This window comes from Halictus rubicundus, chromosome 6 (assembly GCF_050948215.1).
Source record: "Halictus rubicundus isolate RS-2024b chromosome 6, iyHalRubi1_principal, whole genome shotgun sequence".
Classification (NCBI taxonomy): domain Eukaryota; kingdom Metazoa; phylum Arthropoda; class Insecta; order Hymenoptera; family Halictidae; genus Halictus; species Halictus rubicundus.
Window position 1 is genome coordinate 13,470,945 of NC_135154.1, and position 23,866 is coordinate 13,494,810.

A 23,866-nucleotide genomic window follows, 5' to 3' on the forward strand; every position below is an offset into this window, starting at 1 on the left:
TCCTTCCTTAAGCTTATCCTCTCCTTCAGGCTCCTCCTCTTCGTTTCGACAATTTCTTTGAACTTCTCCAGAACCTCTTCAAGATCATCTTCTTCTTCAGCATCTGCTTCGCCAGGCTCTTTTTCTTCTTGAAGCTTGTCTTATTCTCTGCAAGCACATCTTCCTCAGGCTTTCATTCTTCTTCAGGATCTACTTCTTTTTCAGACTCTACTTCTTAACGTTTCTCTTCTTACTTAAGCTCACCTTCTTCTTCAGGCTCTTCTTCTTCTTCTTCAAGGTCTTCTTAGTCTTCTTCTTCAAGGTCTTCTTAGTCTTCTTCTTCAAGGTCTTCTTAGTCTTCTTCTTCAAGGTCTTCTTAGTCTTCTTCTTCAAGATCTTCTTAGTCTTCTTCTTCAAGGTCTTCTTAGTCTTCTTCTTCAAGGTCTTCTTAGTCTTCTTTTTCAAGGTCTTCTTCATCTTCTTCAAGGTCTTCTTCATCTTCTTCAAGGTCTTCTTCATCTTCTTCAAGGTCTTCTTCATCTTCTTCAAGGTCTTCTTCTTCTTCTTCAAGGTTTTCTGTTTCTTCCACTTCAAGATCTTCTTCTTTTTCCTCTTCAAGGTCTTCTTAGTCTTCTTCAAACTCTTCGTCTTTAACATCATCTCATCTTCAGGCTTTTCTTTTTTGGACTTTCTTCACAGTTTTAATAATTAAAGCTTCTTTATCCCAGAGAGTATTTCACCATTGTTAATAGAACAAGAAAATTCGCGAATTTAATTAACACGTAAAGTTTCATACATTTGTAATCCACGATTCCTAATTAAATTCATCCGTTTCTGTTTTCTTATTTTAATAACGTTCAAACGGATTTATGAAAGGCATTTTAATTGTCGGGTCGAGTAATTGAAAAGAAGAATCGAGGTGACAAGGACTTCGCTGTGTGAAGCACCTCTGTCCTAAATCAGTTTCCGTTGATCAGTTTTTAAGAACTTTCTGGGTCAGAGACTTAATGAAGGCGTCTGTCTATTACGTTGCCCAATTTATGACTTCATTATCTTCGTGCTCTATAGTGTGACCCGTCCTTGGTGCATCCTGAGCGCTATATTTACTCGCTAAATGATGCACTAACCCAATAGTTGCAATTTCTAGTTAATACACTGACAAGCACTGACAATAAATGAATTTGATATTAGATTGTCTATTTTTAAAATATAAATGTTTGTGGAGCTTATCGAAAAAAACTGAAAAATCATTTGAACCCTTGACATACTAATCGAGGTCACTTAATTAAAGACCCCAATATATACACTTTTATGCTATTTAGCAACTGTAGAAACAGACATTTATAATTGTATAAGTTCAGTCTTAAACAAATCCTGACACATTTCGTTCATTATTTAATTTCCTAAAGGGACACCTTTAACACCGCCAAATTACAAACCTAGAAAATTCAGCAAGGTAATCTCATTAATGAAACAAAACTGGAAAGATAAAATTTATTTCTATAACTCTTCGGATTCTCGAGCCCTAATAAAAATGAATTTTCTCCAATATAGTACAGTAATAACAATTTAATTTTAAACCCGATGAAAAGGCATTGTCACGCACATATGACACGGCAAAGCGTGTTAAAGAAACATCTCACATCATCAGCAATTTATTTTGATTTCCCAGACTTCGGTGTCCGTAGAACCGAATAGATAACTGAAGGAGTTATTTGAGCAGTGTCAACGAGCCGGCACACGAAGACAACAAGAACTACCAAACCGAATAAACACAGTGTCCGCAGACAGGAGTCCCGTGGATAGGATTCGGGCGGAAGAATGGCTAACCTGACAAGTGGCGCCCCGTCGCTTAATCCCTGCCCCACCCCCAAGCAGCGGCCCTCAAAGTTTAGCATAAGACAGCACACGTTCCGTCTCTCTTTTCGCCCCGTCCCTTTCCCACGCTCTTTCTCTCTCTCTCTCTCTCTTTCTCTCGGTCTTCATCTCTCTCTGTCTGTTCCTCTCTTTAAGGTCTGGGATCGAGTATTCCGAAAGTGGTTGGTGCGACGGTGTGTACGTGTGTACACGCTTACCCGGCGAACGGAATCGAAGACAGGAGTGGGTGGCGCGGGTGGGATCCGCATAGAACCGGGAGCAACAGGTTCCCTAAAGCTCGAATGACACGCTTCGGGGATTTTCGCGAAACGACTATTTTGCATCCCCCACGATCGCCCGATGATGCCGGCTCTGCTGCTGCGTAAGGGTGAGTCGAGTGCTGTCTTTCTTTCTTTCTTTCTGACTCGAATGCCTAACTGCCTGGGGCCGCGTCCTTTATGTTCTTTATGCTGTGTGTGCACGCTATTTGGCCCATCGCTTTGCCCGACAATTAGCTATTAACAAATTGGCTGCTTTGTTTGGCCTGGCTACAGATTTTCAAGTTATTGCGCCCTTTATGACATGTTGGATTCCAAATAGAAAACTGATTGAATTACTGACAACCCTCAAAGTTGCTTTGGAAACAGGAATAAGTACGTTCTAGTACAGAAGCGACTGAAAATTTGATTGTGCGTCCTGGCAACCCTTGAAGTTTTTTCAAAAACGGGAATAGATTTGTTCTGATGAGGTGATAGAAAATTTGATAGTACGACCTGACGACCCTTAAAGTTGCTTTAGAAACAGGAATATAGATACGTCCTAGTGAAGAAGTGATAGAAAATTTGATTGTGCGTCCTGGCTACCCTTAAAGTTGCTTTAGAAACTGGAATAGGTACGTTCTAATAATGAAGTGACTGAAAATTTGATTGTGCGTCCTGGCAATCCTTAAAGTTGTGCCAAAAACAGGAATAGATACGTTCTAATGAGGGGATACAAAATTTTATAGTACGACCCAAACAACCCTCAAAGCTGCTTTAGAAACAGGAATAAGTACGTTCCAGTACAGAAGTGATTGAAAATTTGATTGTGCGTCCTGGCAACCCTTAAAGTTGCTTTAGAAATAGGAATAGGTCCGTTATAATAAAGAAGTGATTAAAAATTTGATTGTGCGTTCTGGCAACCCTTCAAGTTGTTTCGAAAACAGGAATAGATACGTTTTAACGAGGTGACAGAAAATTCGATAGTACGACCCAAACAACCCTTAAAATTGCTTTAGAGGTAGGAACAGGTATGTTCTATTGAAGAAGTGACAGAAAATTTGATTGTATGTCCTGACAACCCTTAAAGTTATTTAAGGAGTAGGTATGATCTAATGATGAAGTAGTAGCAAATTTGATAGAATAAACTGACAACCCTGTTGTTATACATAGAAACAGTAATAGGTGCGTGCTAATACATTTTTAATCGCTGAACGTTTCATGTTGTAACATCTGTACCTTATATTGTAGCTTGTTTTCTTGAGAAATAAGCTGTTAGTAATTCGCGGAGGACAGAGTCCAAAAAGATGAAATCCCAAAAGATTCCAACCACCAAGCTAAGTCAAGTTCGAGTCATCCGCAATCTGAAACTCTCTTATTCGTCAAATCTTCCCTGCTGAACCGTCGTCGGGGAAGTTGTTCGAAAGTTGTTCCGGCCAAGCAGACAGCTCAAAGACGACCGTCCCGAAATGTAAATGAAGGGACGGGGTGTAGGTAGAGGACGCGACAGAGGGTGAACGGTCCAGCGATCTGGTTGACGGTGGTCTCTCGCATCAGAACCACGTGGGAACTGGCGCTGGCACATGGCGTCGGCTCGAACTTTGGAAACCACGTGGCCGAATAAGTTTCAGCCGGGTCACGACGACGAGCATACGTCACAGAACAGCTGAGCCTCTTGCATCCACGTGAAATACCGTCATGCCGTTTCCCGGTGTGCGTCGCACACGTATTCCATCTCACACGGACGGGCACAGAGACAGACGCGGGTTGCTCGACGGCGTGCACGTTTTCCTGTGTATTCACCAAGGGGATGAAGGTAGGGGTGTAGAGATGAATATGTGAATATGTGCCATGCGAGCGAGCGGCCGAACGAAAGTGAAAACGGGGTTGGAGGGCCTCTTCCTACTCTTCCAACCCCTCCCTACTCCCTCTCTCTCTCACTCTCTCTCTCTCTCTCGCTCTCACTCTCACGGTTTCTCCGTCGTGCGGCTCTTTCTCTCTCGGTCTATTCGATGTATTGCACCCCGGTATGCACAGCCATGCACCATTCGGTTCGATGTGTGCGGGATAGATGCGGAGCGAGGTCGAGCTCCAGTTTACTGGCTCACCCTCCCTCACCCTCCGCCGCCTCCGGCTCTTCCTACACCGGATTTCCTAGTCAAACCGTATGAACGAATCGTCCGTGACGTGAGTTCTGACAGCTACATTCCCTTTTGAGGGATCCCGGAATCAAAGCCACGCTGTGTTCGACTACTTGTGGAATCGAGGGCTCGACGGTTTCGCGCCTAGAGAGATCGCTCTCCAACTGATCATCCCTTGCTGTTCTTTAACATTTTGCGAATCGATCTTCTCGATGCTGTGTCTGCTGGACGTCGGCGATCTGGTTCGTTCCGATCGATGCGGTGTTGGATAGATTCACGATTTTTACGATGTTCGCCTCTGAAATGCCCCGTTAGCGACTTTCCGAATCAGAGAGGGCTGATGGGGCGGTTACTGTTTCGTTGGGCAGGTTGTTTCGATTTTGGAGGATTTTTTAATGACGTTCATTTGGCAGGCTGGGTACGATTAATTTTAACCCAGACCCATTTTTATGAAAATGTATATCGAACAATTTCAATTCTGTGAGATTCTGAGATATAGATAGGTCCAAAAGTTACTTATGACGAATCTCAATTTCAAACACTGTTTCGCTGAAGAAGCAGTTATGGTTTTGGGAAATTTTTCAGAATAGTCATTCGGTAGACTGTGTATGATTGATTTCAACTCATACGTACCATCTTTATGAATACAGCCATGAAAGTCAGTTTGATTCTGAGATACAAGCGGGTTGAAAGGGTAGTTGCTCACGATGCATTTTGAACATTGTTTCGTTCGATAAATTGTCTTGATCTCGCGCGATTTTCGAGGATGTTCATTCGAATAATTGACATCTACCGTTTTCACGAAAGAGGAGTATTTTCACCGTGATAAACTTCCAGGACGAATCTCTGGCAGCCAACGCTGCGCGGTACGACGATAGGAAGGTTGGCGAAGAGAATTTCGATGAACAGGACTAATTTTTCCAGCGAAATTCCAGGACAAGCCGGAGGCGAGCAAACGGAATCCTGGCGGTTCGTTCAGGGTCGTTCGAACAATATGCGCGCGGTGCGGGGCTGGGATCGATCCGGAAGCCCCCTAACCTAATTCCCGACCGTCTATCCCCGTCTTTGAGACAGGAAGCAACGCCCAAGGGACATTCTATATCCCTTACCGGTGGCATAGAAAGTGGCCGGAAGTGGTGGCGCGGGCCAACGTGTGATTGCATCCTCGAGGACCTGTTGCTCCGTCTCGTCGCAGGATTGGAGGAAGGGTGGCGAGGGACGTTGGTGTTCGTTTCGCAGTTAGAAACAAATGGCCTAGTACACACAGCGAAAGAGAGAGAGGGAGAGGGAGAGGGAGAGGGAGACGGAGGGAGTGGTCAGAGGGTGATAAAACGGTTTAAAGAGGAAAGGGGGAGAAAGTCCGGTAGAGCGAAAGACAGAAAGAGGAAGCAGGAGAGAAAACGCGTCGAGTTAAAAGGAAAGGTGGCAAAGAGGGGGAGTGTGTAGGTGGTTGGTGGTGTGGAGAAGGTCGAATGGGAGGTCTGGAAAGTGGCGGTGGTGGCTCGCAGGTCAGGGGTCGTAGGTAAGTATATCCACCCTTTGTTAATTCGGGCTTAATGCAACCGGAGGGGGCGTCGAGGGAGAAGCGGCGTGTTGCTCGCGGAGGCAGACAATGGGGTCACTGGGATGTTTCGTGCCAAGTTTTCATCGCCGGACAAGTTTAGACCGAGGGGTTTGCGAGCGAGGCAACTCGTGGCGAGGCGCGTGTTGTTGCTCGCGCCTTATCCGCGCCGGACGAGCGAGCAAGAGCGAGACCGATGATCGCCGCCGAGATCGAACAGATAGGATTGTGCCCGCCGAACGTATCCGCGAAGGTAGCCCGACTGCCTGCATGCTTGCTTGCTTGCTTGCTTGCTTGCTTGCTTGCTTGCTTACTTACTTGCTGGCTCGTAGGCTTCCTTGGCTGTGTTTTAGCCGGGAGAGCCTCGACGGTCGTACATTATGGATGCGGGAGCGAGCGTGTTTTACGTAATCGGCGCGGCGCGTGCCACCTGTGCACGTAACAACACTTAGAATGCGGACGTAATAGCCGCAGACCGTACCATCGGCGAAAAGAAACAATGCGCGGGAAGGTCGTTGCCATCTGCGAACGGGGACTCTCGATCGGCGTTACCGGATCGAGGGAATTTAGGGGAAAATAATGGGGGAGATGTTATAGTCGGAACCGAGTGACGTCACCGGCATACAGTGCAGTTCCGGGGAGAATTATTTGTGGAATCTCGATGACAAAGTGGTGGGGGATCGTGCTGTGGGTGGGGATCCTATCGTGATCACAGTATAGATCGCGACGTCACTAGTTATCCCCACTATTGGGACAGTTCTCGGAACGTGACGTCATGTATTCCCTCGGAGGGAATTTTTACGGCGACGCTGCTCCCGACGTATGCATGACGGAGACGGAGATGGTGAGAGTCATCTAGATCTGCCTCGATCAAAATCTGACAGATAGGGGATGGATTTGGTATTTTGTACTTGTCAAATGTAGTTGTTATGATTTTTGTCTATGGCAGTCGTTTGTGGTTAGTTCCGTTGGTTCTCGATTTGAAGGGGTGGTTTCGAAATTTGGTTGTACCTTGAACATATTTTAGGGTAAGGGACCCAATTAGCGTGGTGGTGCCAAGTATTGTGCTTAAAAATGAGATATTAAATTTGTTTCATTAAAATCAGTTGGTACATATGTCATATGTCTGTTTTTTAATACTCATTATGTTTTAAAAGTAAGCATAACTAATATAGGCACAGTAGTTGGTGCCTCCACAGTAATTAGGTCCCTTACCCCATAATATTTTTATAATACCTTAACTTCTGGCAATTCCTACAGGGTTGGAAGTATGTTTCAAGTAAGGTGAAACCAGTCGTCAGCTTTCGTTATTGTTCATGATCCAGGAGGCCGTGTTACGTTTCGAACGTATTGCAGAATATTTCTACATATGTGTGACTTTTTGCGATTACGACGCCGCTGAACGTTTTTAACTAGTTATGCTCAATCTCTGCAGGATCGTCTCTGAGAACATTAAAATATCTCGTCACCCGGCGAACACAAAACCAATTACCGCACTAATACATTTAACATAGTTTCGGGTTACGATCAACGAGACACGATGAAACAAAACTAGAATGACGACCGCAACGAACTTGAAATTGTTACGATTCCATCACTAGTTACGATAAAGTAAAATAAAATAAAATAGTGCCCGAGACGTTCCCGGTCCACCGATTCCGGCAAACCGTTCCGCAAAACCAGAAAGTTTGCGCAAACATGCGCAGCTTGTCGGCGGGGGAACGGGAACGGAAAAAAGTTCGGGAAGCGATAGGCACAATTATATTTGCAATTTCGGGGACATTCCTGAGATTCTCGGCTAGGTCGAGGTATGCGGTCGTAAAATCCGATAAGCTATATCGAATGGGCGCTCGAGGGTGTTCGGTACGTACGCAGACGGGAATCAATCGTCGTCGGATCGCGATTCATGGCATTCGCCGCGATAGGGAATTCTCTTCCTCTTTTTTTTTCTCCTCCCCCTGTCGAACTGGGTTATTGTGTGACGCCGCATGGAAACTATAAATCTTGATGTGGGTGGTTTGGTTGGCGAGAGGGGCTTGACCTTGCCACTTGAACTTGTCCCCGTTCCCTGCCGCGGTTTCGACCGCCATATAACTTCGCCCAGTCATTCTTCTTCCCCGACGGATCGCCGTAACTTGAATCATAAACTTCCGAGGGAAATAACGGATTCGCTGGAATTCCTGTCGGGTCCTGCACGACGTGCGGAAAAAATGAATGGTGGTTGATGTCGAGAATAAATCCGCAGCATCGCCTAAACGTCTCGTTGGTGAAAATTAATTTCCGTCACCGAGTCGAACACATTCACACGGAAAAACCGATCGAAACTTTGGTTGCTCTGTTCGTCGTTTATTGGCGACGCTGTTTCCTTTTATTGAACTTGGAAATCAATCCCGTTAGGATTTACAAGGTGCGAGAGGATCATTAAGGTAATTGCTGTAATAAATATTGTTTTTTCCAGTCTTGTGTTGTGACATAAGCTGTTCTGACGCGGCGTGCGACTGTTATGGGTATTGGTGTGGCAATCGACGCGTTGGAAGCACTTAACAATGTACAGTTGTTGCTAATTGGAAGCAAGAAGACTCGTAAATCAGTGTGAAAATACCTCGAATTTTTTTACACATATATAGAATCGTGTAAACTCATTTTTGTCCGACGAACAAATACAAATGATATAATCATTCTTGTTCAGTAAAACACACGTATGCGACAAAGTAATTGTATATACATTGTGGTCATGCACAATGGTTATGTGCTCTAACAGGGGATATGTCATTAAATGAAAAATTAAAAAGAAAATAGATTTAGGTCGTATAAATTTTTATGGTATAAATAAAAGCCTTGACTGTATTACAATGAATGTATTTGAATTGACATATCTTATGTTTTCCAGTTTACCCAGTGTTTTCCAAACTATAATCGTCGAACGACTATTACGAATTTAATTGTCGAACGCCAGTTACGAGTTTAATTGTCGAAAATATTTTAATATCCCGTATCCTGGTCGGCAGTTACTTTTCCAGTTATTGTTACGCGTAATATTCGCGTAACGATTGGCGTTGTGTTTTTACGAAAAACAACAAAAATCGATACACAGTGCACTCTTTCACAAATATTGATATTAAAATCCCATTCGCGGGATCACCTGTGTTGTACACACGCCACCATTCCAAAATTTCGGATCATTTAATCGACGAGGGGTGAACTCGAATTTGTTTCCTTATACAAACAAATGTTGACGATGAAAGATAAAATAATTGCATCCACAGATTCCTCATTTTTAATTCCAACTTTTAATAAAGAACATTTCATATGTACATTATTTACTGCGTTCATAATCAAATGGATTGTATCACGAGCTTTTAACAATTTTTTGAGAAGTAATTCTTAAACTAATTTTTAAGCCACCAATATATTATACCCCAATCTCTTAGGCTCACAGACCCCTTTACAAACCGTCTTCTACCAATCCACCCCTATTATCAAAATGTCCAAAGTAAAAATAATTCTAGGCGCAATGTTTGGATGCTAGAAAGTTAGATCGACATTAATCCATTTGCATCATTAGCGTATATATACGCTCAATTTTCCTGGTCACTGTCACCGGAGCGTATATACGCTCAATTAATTGTTTCTTACAATGCTGAAATATAAAGTTCTTTTACTTCTAGTAATTTTTGTACTTAACACATCTTGCGCGGGCACTTTACCCTGTTGCATTCATTCTTGCAACGCACGTTTTGTATTTTTGCAACGCATGTCTATCCAATTTTATTGTAAAATCACATCGATCACAAAAACCCATCGATTCCAATAATCCATCAATAATCCACACAAAACGACTTTAGTCGCTTCCCGCGCAAGATGTGTTAAATATAATAAAAAAAAAAAGTTTGGTGATAAAGGCCTTCTTATCGTATTTCCTTATGATGCAAATGGGTTAAAGACACGAAACGATCCAGACGAGCTACACTCTTCGAAAGACCATCTCCCACTAAATCCTGCCAAGAACGATCAGGATCCCTCCGCACCTCGAAACCGGTGTTGTTGGTCTCGGAAGGGACCGCGCGTAGCTCATGAAAAATGTCATTCAATCTTCAACGACATAAAAGACAGCCGTCGATCGTTTGTCCCGCGAAGGACAGACACGGCGATCCGCAACGGAACAACCACAGGGCTCTCTGTGTATTCGCAAGGGCGCGCAGGGGCGGGGGGGGGGGGAGGTTGGGTGCGAAATAAACGAGGAAACGGCCGCGTAAAACGTCGATAACCCTGCGGAGATGAAAGGGCGAGAACGAGGCTCGTAACGGCTGGTGGTACATGTGGGCCAACAGTTTGTCGAGGTGACGTCGCTACGATATGGGGGCAGGTCAGTGATATCCAAGCGGAGTTTAAACGGTTGTTCGCTTCGGTACAAACTCCCTCTCTCTCTCTCTCTCTCTCTCTCTCTCTCTCTCTCTCTCTCTCTCTCTCTCTCTCTAAATGGCCAGCGAGGGCTCTCGAACGGCTTGTAAGCACGAGAACAAAACAAACCCCGCACTCTCCCGGCTCCGAAGGCAATCCTGGATTACTCCCGCTGACTGACCCACGATCAACCGGGCATTAATCCTGTTGATTCTTTCGTCAGCGAAATACTCGAGCCTGACACTTCCAGCCCTGATTAATCAACACTCCAACCTTACTTACATTTTCAACATTCACTTTCGATCTGACTTTCTGTACTAAATTGTCCGTGCATTACATTCCATTGAAATTTCTTTAATACTCCAGTTTTGTTCTATTTAAATTGCTTTATTGTATTGTCCATGTGCACACGATGTTCTTTTTCCGTAGCTAATATAACCTGAGCTTTCTTCTATATTTATTTCTTTATTGTACATGCAAATACACGTTGTTCCCCTTAAATGTTTTATCATGTAACAGTCAAGGGTTATCTCTTCCAAATTCTTTAACATTTAAACATTGTTCTGTTTAAATACCTTCATTACATTGTATTTGATAGAATACACACAATATTTTCTTTACTTCTCTCAAAACCGTGCACAGGCAACCCTTCCCCGATCCAACACAAATTAAGCGGGTGCACAATCGACAGATTCCGCCCGCGGAACCGAAGCAAAACGAAAGAACGCAGAAAATAAAATTGTAAAGAAACATACTATGCGTGCCGCAACACCGGGTGCAGAGTATCGACGAGTAAAAATTAGTTGTCTTTCGACCAGCATGCATCAGCCCAGAGCGAGTTCGGTTAATTGGTCAAAGGCGGTCATCGAAGAAAAGCCAGCGCATGTTTTGCTCGAGCATGTCGGGTCCGTGTGCCGGATGGAATCTCGTTGCCGCTGATTGCGCACAGGTGATTCGTAGCGCGAACGAAACCTTGGGTCGGCTCGTTGCCGTCGCTACCCCGGTAGTTATTATGCGTGGGGCGAGTTTCAAAGACCGTGATCGTAACCTAACAATCAGGGCTCTGGGTAGTTAGTGGGGCTATTAGCCGACGTCACTGTGCCGCCCAGTAATCAACGCCCGGTTGGTGCCGTGGCGTTGGTTAACGATAGAGCAAGAGTGAAACTTGGGGGGGGGGGGGATGGCTGGGATAAGGGCTGCGGAGAGAGTGGCTCGAGATGATATACATACAACGCGTATACATACATCCGTACATATTCAGACAAACAAACGCGTGTACGATACATAGGAAATAGATACATACATGTACAATATATATGTATACACTAAACATATACGCTTCGAGCCATTGGAACACGGTAACGGCATAATTATCCTATTATTAATCGAGGAATCGTAATAGGATGTTAAGTAGGTGACTCTGATAGCAACCGGAGCACGGATAGGCCGCCGTGCCGAGGACAAGCAGGGGTTGAAAACGGCTTACGAAGGAGGTTTACGGTGGTTTACGGTGGTTTACGGTGCCACCTAAAGAGGAGCCGGTGCCCTTGAAACCGTTTATACGACGGTATAAACGTATACGAGAGACCTTTTAACGTTGTTTTTACAGTGGCTCGCCGCGGGATCGTTGCCTCGGACTAATCGAGGAAGTTAACCCGACGGGTTTTACGCGTTCGACTGTGTGTTTTCCTCGGTGTAACGGGGGGCTGTTAACTTGTAACGACTAGGCCGCGGAAATTTATGCAAACACTTTCAGAAATAAATACTCACGAAGGGACGGGGCGCGCGCGGGCGCGCGCGGCGAGAGCTTCCATCTCGTCAACGATACTCGTAAATTGAACGTAAAACGGAACTGCACCGGCGCCGTTTTATTAAGAGCCGCTGTTTATAATTCTTTTACGATTTTTCGGACGACGCGGGCAAGATCTGTCTGGGGATATCTCGTTGCGGGGAAACTGGTCGGGAAGTAATTGAGCCGCCACTTCCTAAGATTATTCTGTTCAGGGTTAATTCTGTCGTGAATACCTCGGTTAACATGTTAAGTAGCACTGATTTTTAAGCTGCCGTGAAATGGGCCGCTCTAGTGGTAGTTTTACTTCAATCGTATTACTGGTTTGTGGAATTGATGCGGGGCTTACAAAAATTGTTTTGTGTGTGTGTGTGTGTGTGTACAGCGTTTTTAGTTGTGAGGAATGTTGATTGGAAAAAATTTAGACCTACCTGTCGGCATGTTAAAAAATGTATAGAACGATTTTTTTCCTTCGCGTTCTTTAATAAACATACAGTCAGTCCAATAAGTATCCGTACGCTCTTAAAAATCGCATAACTTTGTCAATATTGGACTATACTACTTGAATTTTTTTGAGTAGTTAGAACAGTTGGATCACTACATAAAGTGAAAAAATTTTGGTCGAAAGTGCAGAGAAAATACTAAAAGTTGTATTTTGCAACTTTTTTATGTGGTGTTACGTACAACTAAAATACAACTTTTAGTACTTTCTCTGTAATTTCTCTGCAATTTTAATCAAACATTTTTCTCACGTTATGTAGTGATCCAATTGTCCTAACTTCTCAAAAAAATTCAAGTAGTATAGACCAATATCGACAAAGTTATGCGATTTTTAAAAGCGTACGGATACTTATTGGACTGACTGTAGATGCATTAATATAAGCGTCTCTGACGATTGATTTTGTTCAATCTGTAATGTACAAAAGTTGTTAAGGTTAGAATGGACCTAAAAATTACTGTCTGCGAAGTCTTAAACAATGTTCACCCTCTATTAATAATCACTAGACTGCGGATCCGTATGCAAACTAGAAATGCGCTACCTCAATTACAACAAACTGGAGTTACAATTTATGTCCACTCTTATTCAACAAATTGAATAACATGTGCGATAACATGTTTAAATTCTCGTCATGTGTGCAAATACTGTTTCGTATTCCACCTGCTAACTTTTGTCATAAATACATGAAATCCGCAGTCCACTGGTTCGCCAGCCCGCGGATTTTTATGCAGAATAAAACTCGCTCTGTTTCCAATCATTCTAACAAGTTAAAAATACTAGTATTTTGAAACTCTCTAGACGTTTCTAACGTTCTGCATTTGATCTGCTCGGTCCTATTCGAAATGCAGAAAATCTCTAATAATCAAGTAAAAATTGCAACTATTCATTTCTGCTCTTTGTACCCCAAAAAAATGTATGAATCCTGTGCAACCCTAATTCGAATGTCCACTATCTTTCATCACACTTCCATCCTCAACGTTCCCTACAAATGCTAGAAAAGAATTACAGAGAAAACCATCTATTACGAGAAAGACAAAATTGCTCGACGAGGAAGCGTCGAGCACTAATCCGGGGCGGAAGCCGTTCGCTAAACCGTGGTACGAACGTGAAACGAGCCGTCCCGCGGGGTCGGAGCTTTCCGGATCGGAGACAAGTTTCCACGTGACACTCTCGTTGGCAAAGTTTTCCCTTTTGGAAAACTTGTCATCGATCTCGTTCGACTGGAGTCGGCAGATTTAAAAAGTTTCATTCATTCCCGCGAAACTGGGTCAGAGACGTCGCGTCGGTGCGCGACTTATCGCGCCGCGACGTTATCGATACATAACACACGGGGGTTATGAAGTTCAACCCCCGGACGAAGAAGGGTGGGGGAACATTGGGTAATGCATAAACGGAGCCCGCAGACATCGGCAAGTTTCCAACTATGCGTTCCTCGGCTCTCCCGCCTCCCTGTCCCCGCGAATGTTTTCCCCGGCGCTGATCCGTTGTCGACACGAATAAACTTAAGTAAAGTTTCAAGGTCCCCGCCCCCGACCACGGTTCCCGTGTCCGTGTGCTGCCGATCAGGTGTTAGATAATCTTGTTAACCGGGGCTATGCACGTCTCTCTTACTCTCCCCCCCTCTCTCTCTCTCTCCCTCTGGTCGCGTTGGCATTTACATTTCACTGAATGACGGAGCCCCTCGGCCCGTAAATGAAAATCGATCGATTAATTCAGCCTGTGTGCCGAGCATTATGTAAATTGTATTATCTACAGAGCGACCGGGTTCGGTGACAATTGTAATCGCACTTTACGCCGCATCTCCATTCACCGACAATCGTTTTCGAGCCGCGATTGCAGCTGCTCGAGACCGATCACTGGGTCACGTTCGTCACAGCGTTTCATAGTTTTAGAATCTTTTCCAGTCAATCGCAGTTTCATCGCATTTTTCTCATTCCATTAGGTTGCTGCATATGAACGAACCAGTTGGACGAACGTCGAGCAGTATTGTACGCGACGTATTCTATCGGGGAAAAACAATTAGGGAAGAATTTTGAATTTTTTGGCTGTCCACTTAGAAGACTGTCACCTCCACCGACGAGTAGTGCGTACGTTTACCGCTATATTTTAATCGAACGTCTTCACTTCTCTAGTGATAAAAGAAACACACATGACAACCACATTTGTTGAGATTAAAATAAACTTTGTTTAACCTGTTAAGTACTGTACGCCACTATAGTGGTTTCCGTGGAAAGCATCAGTTTGAACGGTACGAACCACTATAGTGGCTTTTGTGCCTGGACGGCCAGGCGCGCCGTACTGGGAGAGAGGAATCGCGGACGAGCTGGCCGTGCTTAAGAGGTTAACAATAAAATATCTATGTAAAAACAGAAGACAGGGCCTCAGCTCCGTACCTCCGCGCCGCTCCCCCCGGTGCACGAGTTGGGTCTGCGAGATCCATTAGTTGAATTTTCTTAAAGTTATCTGAGAATTTCTTACCGAATTCTTGCAGCACAACAGGATCCACAAGTGGAATCCTTCACTCCTAAAACAGTTAACGCGTTTCGCGATTGAAAGAGGAGACCCCGGAGGCTCGAGCCCTATAATCCCCCCGAAAAAATCCAAGGAATCCAATCGCAGAGCCGGAGGGTCACATGCAGATCGTGTAATCCCGCGTAAAACACGCTTCCAGCAAAAAGTCGGCCCTCGAATCGAGCCTGACGCGATAACAAAAGGATCGGAACAAGAAAAAGGATCCGCTGCCGGCAAAAACAGGAGGCGCGTGCCTGTTTGGACCTTCGGAGATCAATCTTCGGATTAGACGCGAAGACGGAAGACGGTGGGGCTCGTAAGAGGATCCTCGGGAGGAAGTCCAGAAAACGGAAGAGGGAACAAGCTGGTGGAAGAAGAAGGAGAAAAACAGCGGGTGGACTTTCAGGGAGGAAGAGAAAGGGCTGAGCTGCGTGTACAGTAGGCAATTTGGGTTGCCCGAAGCCCTCGATATACGAGCCCTTGTGCGCGCGAATGCATCGGAATTCTATTGCATCGAACTCTGACGGTGCAAACTGAAATTTGTCGACAACTCAAACTTTCCTCCGCCTATTTTCGTTCATGTCTCGTTCGTACGCCATGGTAACTTGTTCTTTTGTCCTCTCCGAACGACTATTATTTATTTATTGCTTGAAACCACGCGTCTCCGCAAAAGTTAAACAGCCCCAGAAAATAATCCTCGAGAAAATATGTTTCTAGCAGATTTCGATCTCGGACGTCCCTTTAGAGCCCGGAACAGATTTCCACCGGCAACTATCAAGGTTCCGGCGTCCGTCCAGTCCCGTTTCAGACACCTTTGTTCCTCGCGCAACTTACTATAGCGCACAAAGCGGAAACGTCGCTAGATGTGGCCCACGGCTGAAGGGAAACGAACGAAACGAGGGGGTGGGCTCGAGGGGGCGTAGCAGGAGCGAGGATCGGGAAACTATTGACCACGCTGGGAAGCCGTTTAACCCCCCCTCGTCAGAGAGAGAGAGAGAGAAGAGAGAGAAGGTGCACACAGAGGGAATGGTCACACGCACGCACACCACGTATGCAACGAGGCAGCAGCAGCAGCAGCAGTAGCAGCAGCAGCCGCCAGGAAGGGAAAGCATAAACGGTTCCACACAAGGAAGTTCATTCATGAGTGCGGAACTTTGGTAGATGTTGAGGTTTGCACGAACACGGCCTCGCGCCCAGTCACATCGTATTCGAGAGTACGCTTGTAGTACGCGGTTCTGCTCCTCCTCCTCCTCCTTCTCCTCCTCCTCCTCCCTCAGCTACTCCTTCCTCTCCTCATCCTCCTCCCTTTGATAGTGGTTGAACGTCGTAAGCGGCCCCCGGATAAAGAACCCCAACAGAGAGAGAAAGAGAGAGAGAGAGAGAGAGAGAGAGACGGACGAAGGCAGAACAACCACGACACACCGACATTGTTGTACCGCGATAAGATAGCGAGAAAGGGACCGAGCACGTGCAGGAGCCTCGGACATCAGCCGATCGGCATCAGCGATCGGGAACGAACACTCGCGCGTGCAATTAGCGTGTGTTACGTGCGTGAGATTACACGCGGACACACCGAACACCATGCTGCACTTTCTCCAGATGCTTTTCGCCGGAAATGTTGCTTGCTCCCTCGGGTTCGGGGATGTTGAGGAATGCGAGGCTGGGAGTTTCATTCGTGTGTCTTCGTTTGCTTTCTTTCGAGAATTTGCTTGTGGTGATTCAGGGTCGAGCTTTCAGGCAACGACTGTGATTTTTTATGCGAAACGAAAATTGGATACATTGCGGGGATCTAACCGGACATTTATTTATTTTCCTAATAATTTTAACCCTTTGCACTCGATTTCGACTTCACAATATCCACGTTTCATGGAGAACACTTTCGTCGCATCTTCATTTCTCTCCATACAAGATCGTATTTGTTCATACCGAACGTTCAGCAGTTTATGAAACACATTTACGGAAGCGTTTTAATCGAGAAGTGCTATAATAAGCTGCAGGTTAATTATACACTATCGCTCAAAAGTGTCCGCGGTGGATACGTCGATGGATGTAATGAATGAATGTAAGTTCCACGTACGTGAGTTTTAATTTAAAACGTTAGATATTTCATAAGGAACTCATAACAAATCGACAATAACTCGTACGCGATGCTAATACATATTTCGACAAGTGTCCGGAGACTTTCTCGCTAAAAAATTCTGGGTCACTTGTGTCCAATTAAACGCGTAAGTGTTCAGGTAGATGTTCAAACCTGTTGGCAATAAAAATAAAAATTCGAAGGACACTTACGGAGATACTCGCCATTATGCTGGCTGAGGATGAAGAACAAGCTGTAGAACATTTCTGCGTATAGCGATCTTATAGAAACAGATGTCGATTAAAAAAATGTGTAAAGCGTCAGCACCGAATTTTCCAAACCCAATCCCGTCGAACAAGCTCGAAATTTCGGAAATGCGCTCGATCCCGCCTCAAGAGTGTCGCGCTTAATCCGCAAACGCGGAATACTCGTGACGAACGATTCGCGTTGCACGCGAAACATTTTTTCGCGGCTCTCGCGAGGTAAGCACGCGTCGCGAGCTGTCGCGGCAAAAATATGGACCCGGACGAGCGTGCAAAGCGATTGTCGAGGTATTATAGACGATCAGCCATCCGTGACACCGGTTCGATCGGGGGTGGTCGAGCACATGGTGAATTACGCAGATTCTCCCACGCTACGTGGACACACACAGCTCGTTTCCTCCTCCTCCTCCTCTTCTCTCTTCCTCTCTCCCCCCTCCATCCCCAATGATCGCTAGTCTCTTTTTTCTTGCGGCAGCTCTCCCGTTTCATTCAACCTTTTCCCTTTCTTGCGCTCGACGTTTTCTCTTCGCACACGTTTCCCCGGCTCTCGTTCGACGCTTATCAGAGGCTCGATTCCCTCGTATCGGCGAACATGCCACCAGGACGATACACACACAAGGTCGGGGCCGTTTTCACAAAAGGCTCCCGTCCCCTCGGCCTTCCCATTTGCCCGGGTTATGAATGGATTCCAACTATGTACTATTAGGCCATCAACCGCTCGCGCGCGATACACCTCGTTTTCTCTGTTTCCGCGGCTCTACAGCGTGTCCCATGAAATTGGTCCACAGAGACAGAGAGTATCCCGAATATCTCCAAAAAATACCGAAAATTGCGTCCAATAAAAATTACAGGCTTCGCGGGAATACACGGTGGCTCGAAAAATCATTGGCACACTGAACTGTCGATTTTCGGAAAAATCGTTGACTTTGATCCGTTGTAATTTACGGGGAAAAATAATCTTACGACGATCGACCTGAGTCCATTTTAAAACAGAGAGCCCCTATTTTCTCACCGGAATGTTGGAACATTTTTTCGGGACTGAATCTACTACTGATTTAAAGCTCGAAGCTTACTCTTTAAAATCACCCGACAAAATATGTCGTACGATATTCTATTTACTGTTTTATGGAATAAAAATGATGTGCACTGCAGAATATTTTTATTTTGCACAAAGATCCACAGTCTAATTATAACTAGAAAGGAAATTGCACGTTCTTTTGGCCAGAAATCGAAAGTTTATTCGGACGCTAAGGGATGGAGAAATTGGTTTACCTAATCCATATTAGACTGTAGGGGATGTTTATGTCAGTCACATACGACTGACAGTGATTTCCGACTAGGTTTAGACGTTCATTTTTATTCCGACATACCCAGATAAACCGAATTTTCAAAAGGGTTAAAACAGCATCCCCCGTAATACATTTAAAATGTCTAATTTCGCTTTCATCGATTAAATTACTCTGATATTGTAAGAATCTCTGGGAATGATGTTTGGCACTTCGCGCGTTCAAGCAAATTTTCGAAAGAAATTGAAAGTGGTTGCCGAGGCGCCGGGTCATCGACACGAGGGTTAAGATGAAAGAGGAACAGAACGAGGATTGAACTAATTTTTGCCGCGGAAGCGAGGAGAGGTATTTTAAGCGATCAAGCGATGTTGTTCACCCTGTAGAAACGTGTGTGTAGGCGCGTGTCTGTAACAGGGCAAACGTGGAAAGGAGAGAGAGAGAGAGTGGAAGCAGGCCGACAAAGAGGGACAAAGAGGGAGGTTGCCGAGGGACCCGGGCAAGAATGAATGGCACACGCCACGTTAATAGCTTGTTCTCGCTTCAGGGTTGGCCGAGGTCAGTTCACTTTTAACCGGGCCGATGCCGTTATAACTCGCACGACCGTCACCTGTCTTCTTTTTGGCCGGCGTAATATGTTAGAGGGATTTCGAGCGTGAACTTGCCGACTGAATTGATGACTGAATGGCCCGAATGGATGAATGGGCGCGAGCAAGATTACGGGCTCGCTCCCGCCGGCACCAGTCTGTCTGGCACTGCTACTGTCCGATGATCCGAGTTCTGATTTATTGTTGCGATCCGTAGCCCCGGAGCACCGCGAACGCACACACTCTCTCTCTCTCTCTCTGCAACGCCACAACGCCGAGCTTTTGTTCTACGAAAGTGTTTAACTGCTCGACACCGGGAATCGATCCTGGTTCTTTCGTACACACTATCCTCGTCTACACTTTTCGGACTCCCGTCGGGCTCACCGGCGTGTCGAGATCATTTTTATTCATCTCTTTGTTTAATTTTCTTGGAGCTGTTTGAAAGGTTCGATCAATTCTCCTGTTTTATCGCCACCGGAAATGTTTGGCTACTCTCGGTGGCTATCGGTGTTTTTTGTAGATGGACAGCGTTCGACTATTCGTTGCGCTCATCGTGCCCATTAAACTGTTCGCTGCTATTATTTTCCTCACCGCCTGGCTATACCGTTAAAACGTTGTATCAAACACAAACTTGCCTGTTTCGCGAAATATTAACACTGAACCCACCACGGTCAAAATGACGGGTTTTCAATTTTACAATTATTGAAATTATACAAACGTTTTCGTGGGAAATTACAAAATTTAATGAAATTCGATCTTCTCCCTTCCATAAGACGTTTCACTTTGTTTTCCGGTTGGTAGGTTCAGCGTGAAAACATTTCAACAGAAGAAAGTCGTAGAATCTCCGAACGTTATGCTGCGCACCGATAGTTGAAATAGCAGCGTGTAAAATTAGTTTGACTATTCTTGAGCGAATTGCGAGATTCTGAACGTCACCTTGTGCGCGACGCTAGCGAACGTGTTCAACGTGTCAAGAATTATTTTGGAGGTTTTCGAAGTGAAGTATCCGTGTAGCTTCGAATAAAAGTCGAGGTCTCGAGCAAGAAGACGCAAGGCAACGGAGCCGCGAGGCACCAAAATGGCGGCGACAGCGTCACGGGAGAGCGCTCGGAATTTAGTGCACCGCAGCCACACCGGTACGGGGCGAAGACCATGAATCAAGCGGCAGAAGAATTCACCGTGAATCCTCTCGCTGCGAAGGTTTAGTCCTGCGGTCGGGATGGCGCCAGCGTTCGAAGAACCGCGTGCGGGATCGGTGGCGTGACCGAGGGTCTAAGATTTCATTGAGGAACAATGGACACATGACACCTGCTGAGGGCAGGCGTCGCTGCCTAGACCTAGATTACGACAATAATGCCGGGTTCCCGGCGTTAACCGGAATACGAACGAAGACGGCGCGATGGGCGAAAGAGGAGGACGGAGAGACGCGGAAGAGCCAGGGTAGACGGGACACGAGACGAGCAGACTCGGCCACCGAAGAGGATCGGACAAAGACGGAGAACGCCTGGCACGAGTCTCTAGCACTGGGGCAATGTCACACCTAAGCTATTATTCTCATTCTCCGCAGGCAGACTTACGGCAGACTAATAACCTGTCACCAACTGCCGCCACGGTTGCGACCAGCCTCTTTCCATCCCTCTTCAACGACCAACTCGCCGTGTTCTCTTTGTTGCTCGAAACGGATTCCCGGGCGATTGTGTATGCGTCGCTCTCTCTCTCTCTCTCTCTCTCTCTCTCTCTCTGTCATCCCACCTCTTCCTCGCCATCTCCGAACTTCTCTTTTACAACAGAACTCGGCCCCAGACTATTTATGTAAACGTCAACTAACCTCGGGCAACCCCGGAACCGGGAACAGGGCTATTAACTGCGGCGCGTGCCACGCTAACACGTGGTTCTCTCGCTGTTGATGAGCATACCACCGCAAAAATGAGATCCCGTTTCCCTGACTTTTTTACTTTAACGCGCGCTCTCGTTCTCTATCTCTCTCTCTTTACGACGCCTTTGAAACCTTTCACGCTCGACCACTTTCTCCCGAGCTTTCCTTGCACCGGTGGTAATTGATGCTGATGTTTATAGGCCCTTTGAAGCCGAGGCTACACTGTAGCGCCCGCTTTAAGGCGCTGGAGCTGAGCTGCGCGAGCTATGCGATTTTTGCGGGCTCTGACGAGGAACGATCCCTAGCACAGAAAAAGTTCTGTGACTGAAGGGAATATGTACTGCACGACTATGCGATTTTTTTGCGGCCCAAATTCACTTTAAATGGGTGAAATCGACCCTTGACAATTCGGCAATTTTTTTTTCCAATTATATGAGCTATTCAGAAATGTTTTACGTGATTACAATCATCATTGATGGGAACAAATTTAGCCTGGCAACTTTTCCCCTACAGTTTGCGAGTTATAAGGCACAATTTTGCAACTTTGGGGAGCTGATGATTACCTCGCAGATCTCCATGCAAAATACAAATGCTCTAGGTTAATCGTACGAGATTAATTGCAAGAACATTCTTAGCCCTTTGCACTCGAAGCTATTTTAACTCCAAAACGAAACATTTCTTCCGACCTAGAATGTTTCCCTTCCATATATTTTTCTTTCATGTTATACATACGAAAAATGGTGCAATTTACTCGTACAATACTGAAGTGTACAAAATATTTTGAATAATGATACAGTAATAATGATACAGTAATTTTTAGTGGCGCCCTACAGTCGCCATTCTAGTGCTAAGGGTTAAATTCAGGTAACGTTTTCACAGTTTTATATCTCTTCGATTCATTTTCCGCCATGGATTCATAAAATTCGCAGTCTATTGATCATGGTCTGATTGGTCCCGGATTGGACATTTACTGAATGTATTCAGAAAGTATCGCCCACCATTAACATTTGAACATCAAATGCAATTTTGTGTGTACACGAATACTGTTCTCTGTATGTAACACATGTTGTATGTATGTAAACGCTATCGCTACTATTAGGGGATAAGACAAAACACTTTAACTGTCTTGGTACTCCTACAACATAAGACGAAACACTTTGATTACCTCATTATCTTTAGAGCATAATATAAAACACTGTGATTGTCTCAGTATTCTTAAAAGATAATTTATAACACTTTAATAGACTCAGCACTCTTAGAACATAGATATATACACAAAAATAAATACTTTAATTGTTTTAGCACTCTTAGAACATAAATGTGTACACATAAATAAATACATTATTGGTTTAGCACTTTTAGAACATAAATGTGTACACATAAATAAATACTTTAATTATTTTAGTAGTCTTAGAACATAGATGTGTTCACATAAATACATACTTTAATTGTTTTAGTAGTCTTAGAACATAGATGTGTACACATAAATACATACTTTAATTGTTTTAGTAGTCTTAGAACATAAAACGGAACACTTTGCTTTATACTTTTAGAACACAAAAACCGACACGTCGTCTCGGCATTCTTCTTGCCAGCAAAATCTCGATGACATTTCCAGAGCAGAAATGCGAGCACATTTCTGCTCGACATCTATCACGCTAATTTTGATCTGAGACAGGTCGTTCCTGAGCGCACAAGCGCGGTATCAGAATAAAATATGCGTGAGCGAGAGAACGTTCACCGGATGTTGTTGATTAGGCAAATTCATCGATCGAGAAATTATTTGCAGGTTGGCCGGAGCGTCAGCCGAGGATCTTAGAATAAAATATCACTCGCGAACGATAGGCGAGCCCCGACCAGAATGATATTCTTTCGCAATCATGCTCGCAGTATCTGTATGCTCGTCGTCGAGCTGCGCGGCGCTTGTAATGAGAGCACGGGATTTACGATCGTAATCAAGCGTGACAGATTGCACGTCAAAGAAAACAGGTCTAGTCGTTAGATACGTGTCTCGAGCCCTATCCTCTTTCTCTCTTCCCCTCGGAATTTTTCCGTCTCCTTCCTTCCCTCTATCGCCCCGTTGCATCACGGTCTTTCGCATCTTGACTCGGTGATCCTCTTTGTCGCGCACCCGTAGAAAAGAACTGGCACGCGCCCAACCGCTCGTGCATTAAACAGAAGCCTTTAGCCACTTTATCGGAGCTGGAGCGGCGTGCAAGTATGCATTAAGCTGCGAGCACACTTTAAACCGAGCCTCCGCTCCGGAGGGACCCGCTCGATGCCATAATTTCGCTGACGGGAACGTTCCCGCCGTTTTCACGGGTCTTCGTCGTCTCGAGCGTGACTCTCGATCACTGCGATCTCACCGTTTCTTCCACCTTCAAGTCTGAAGTCTGAGAGATGCTTATTTTTGGTTGCCATTGTGGAACCAAAAATCGGAAATAATTCTGGCAATTCTGAGTTTGTTGCAGTCTTCATTAGCCTGTTGTAATTGGCAGTTTGCTCTATCGGAAGTTGCTTCGTGGTCCTTCAAAATCAAAGGTAGACGGTGGAATTTTTAATTAATTCTTCGATCACTGTATTGTGGAATTCTGAATTTGTTGCAGACTCCATTCGATGGCCGGTCGCAATTGGCAGTTTCAAACACAAACTCATACACTGTTTACTCTATACAGGGTGAAATGACCGTCGCTGACCTTCAAATACCGTAATGTTGCACCTCGTTGGATTCGTCTGACTAGCTGCCATCAGAAAACATAGCATTCTATATAAAAAAACAAAGGTG

The 23,866-nt window shown here is 45.1% G+C and overlaps 1 long non-coding RNA gene across 1 annotated transcript in view; it reads left to right on the top strand.

Annotated features, from left to right (window-relative positions):
* LOC143355332 (uncharacterized) overlaps positions 1 to 23,866 on the top strand; it is a 161,866-nt gene that overhangs the window by 76,156 nt on the left and 61,844 nt on the right. The window contains exon 2 of the long non-coding RNA XR_013082488.1: positions 1,993 to 2,224. This is a non-coding gene — a long non-coding RNA (uncharacterized LOC143355332). The remainder of the gene's footprint in view (positions 1 to 1,992; positions 2,225 to 23,866) is intronic.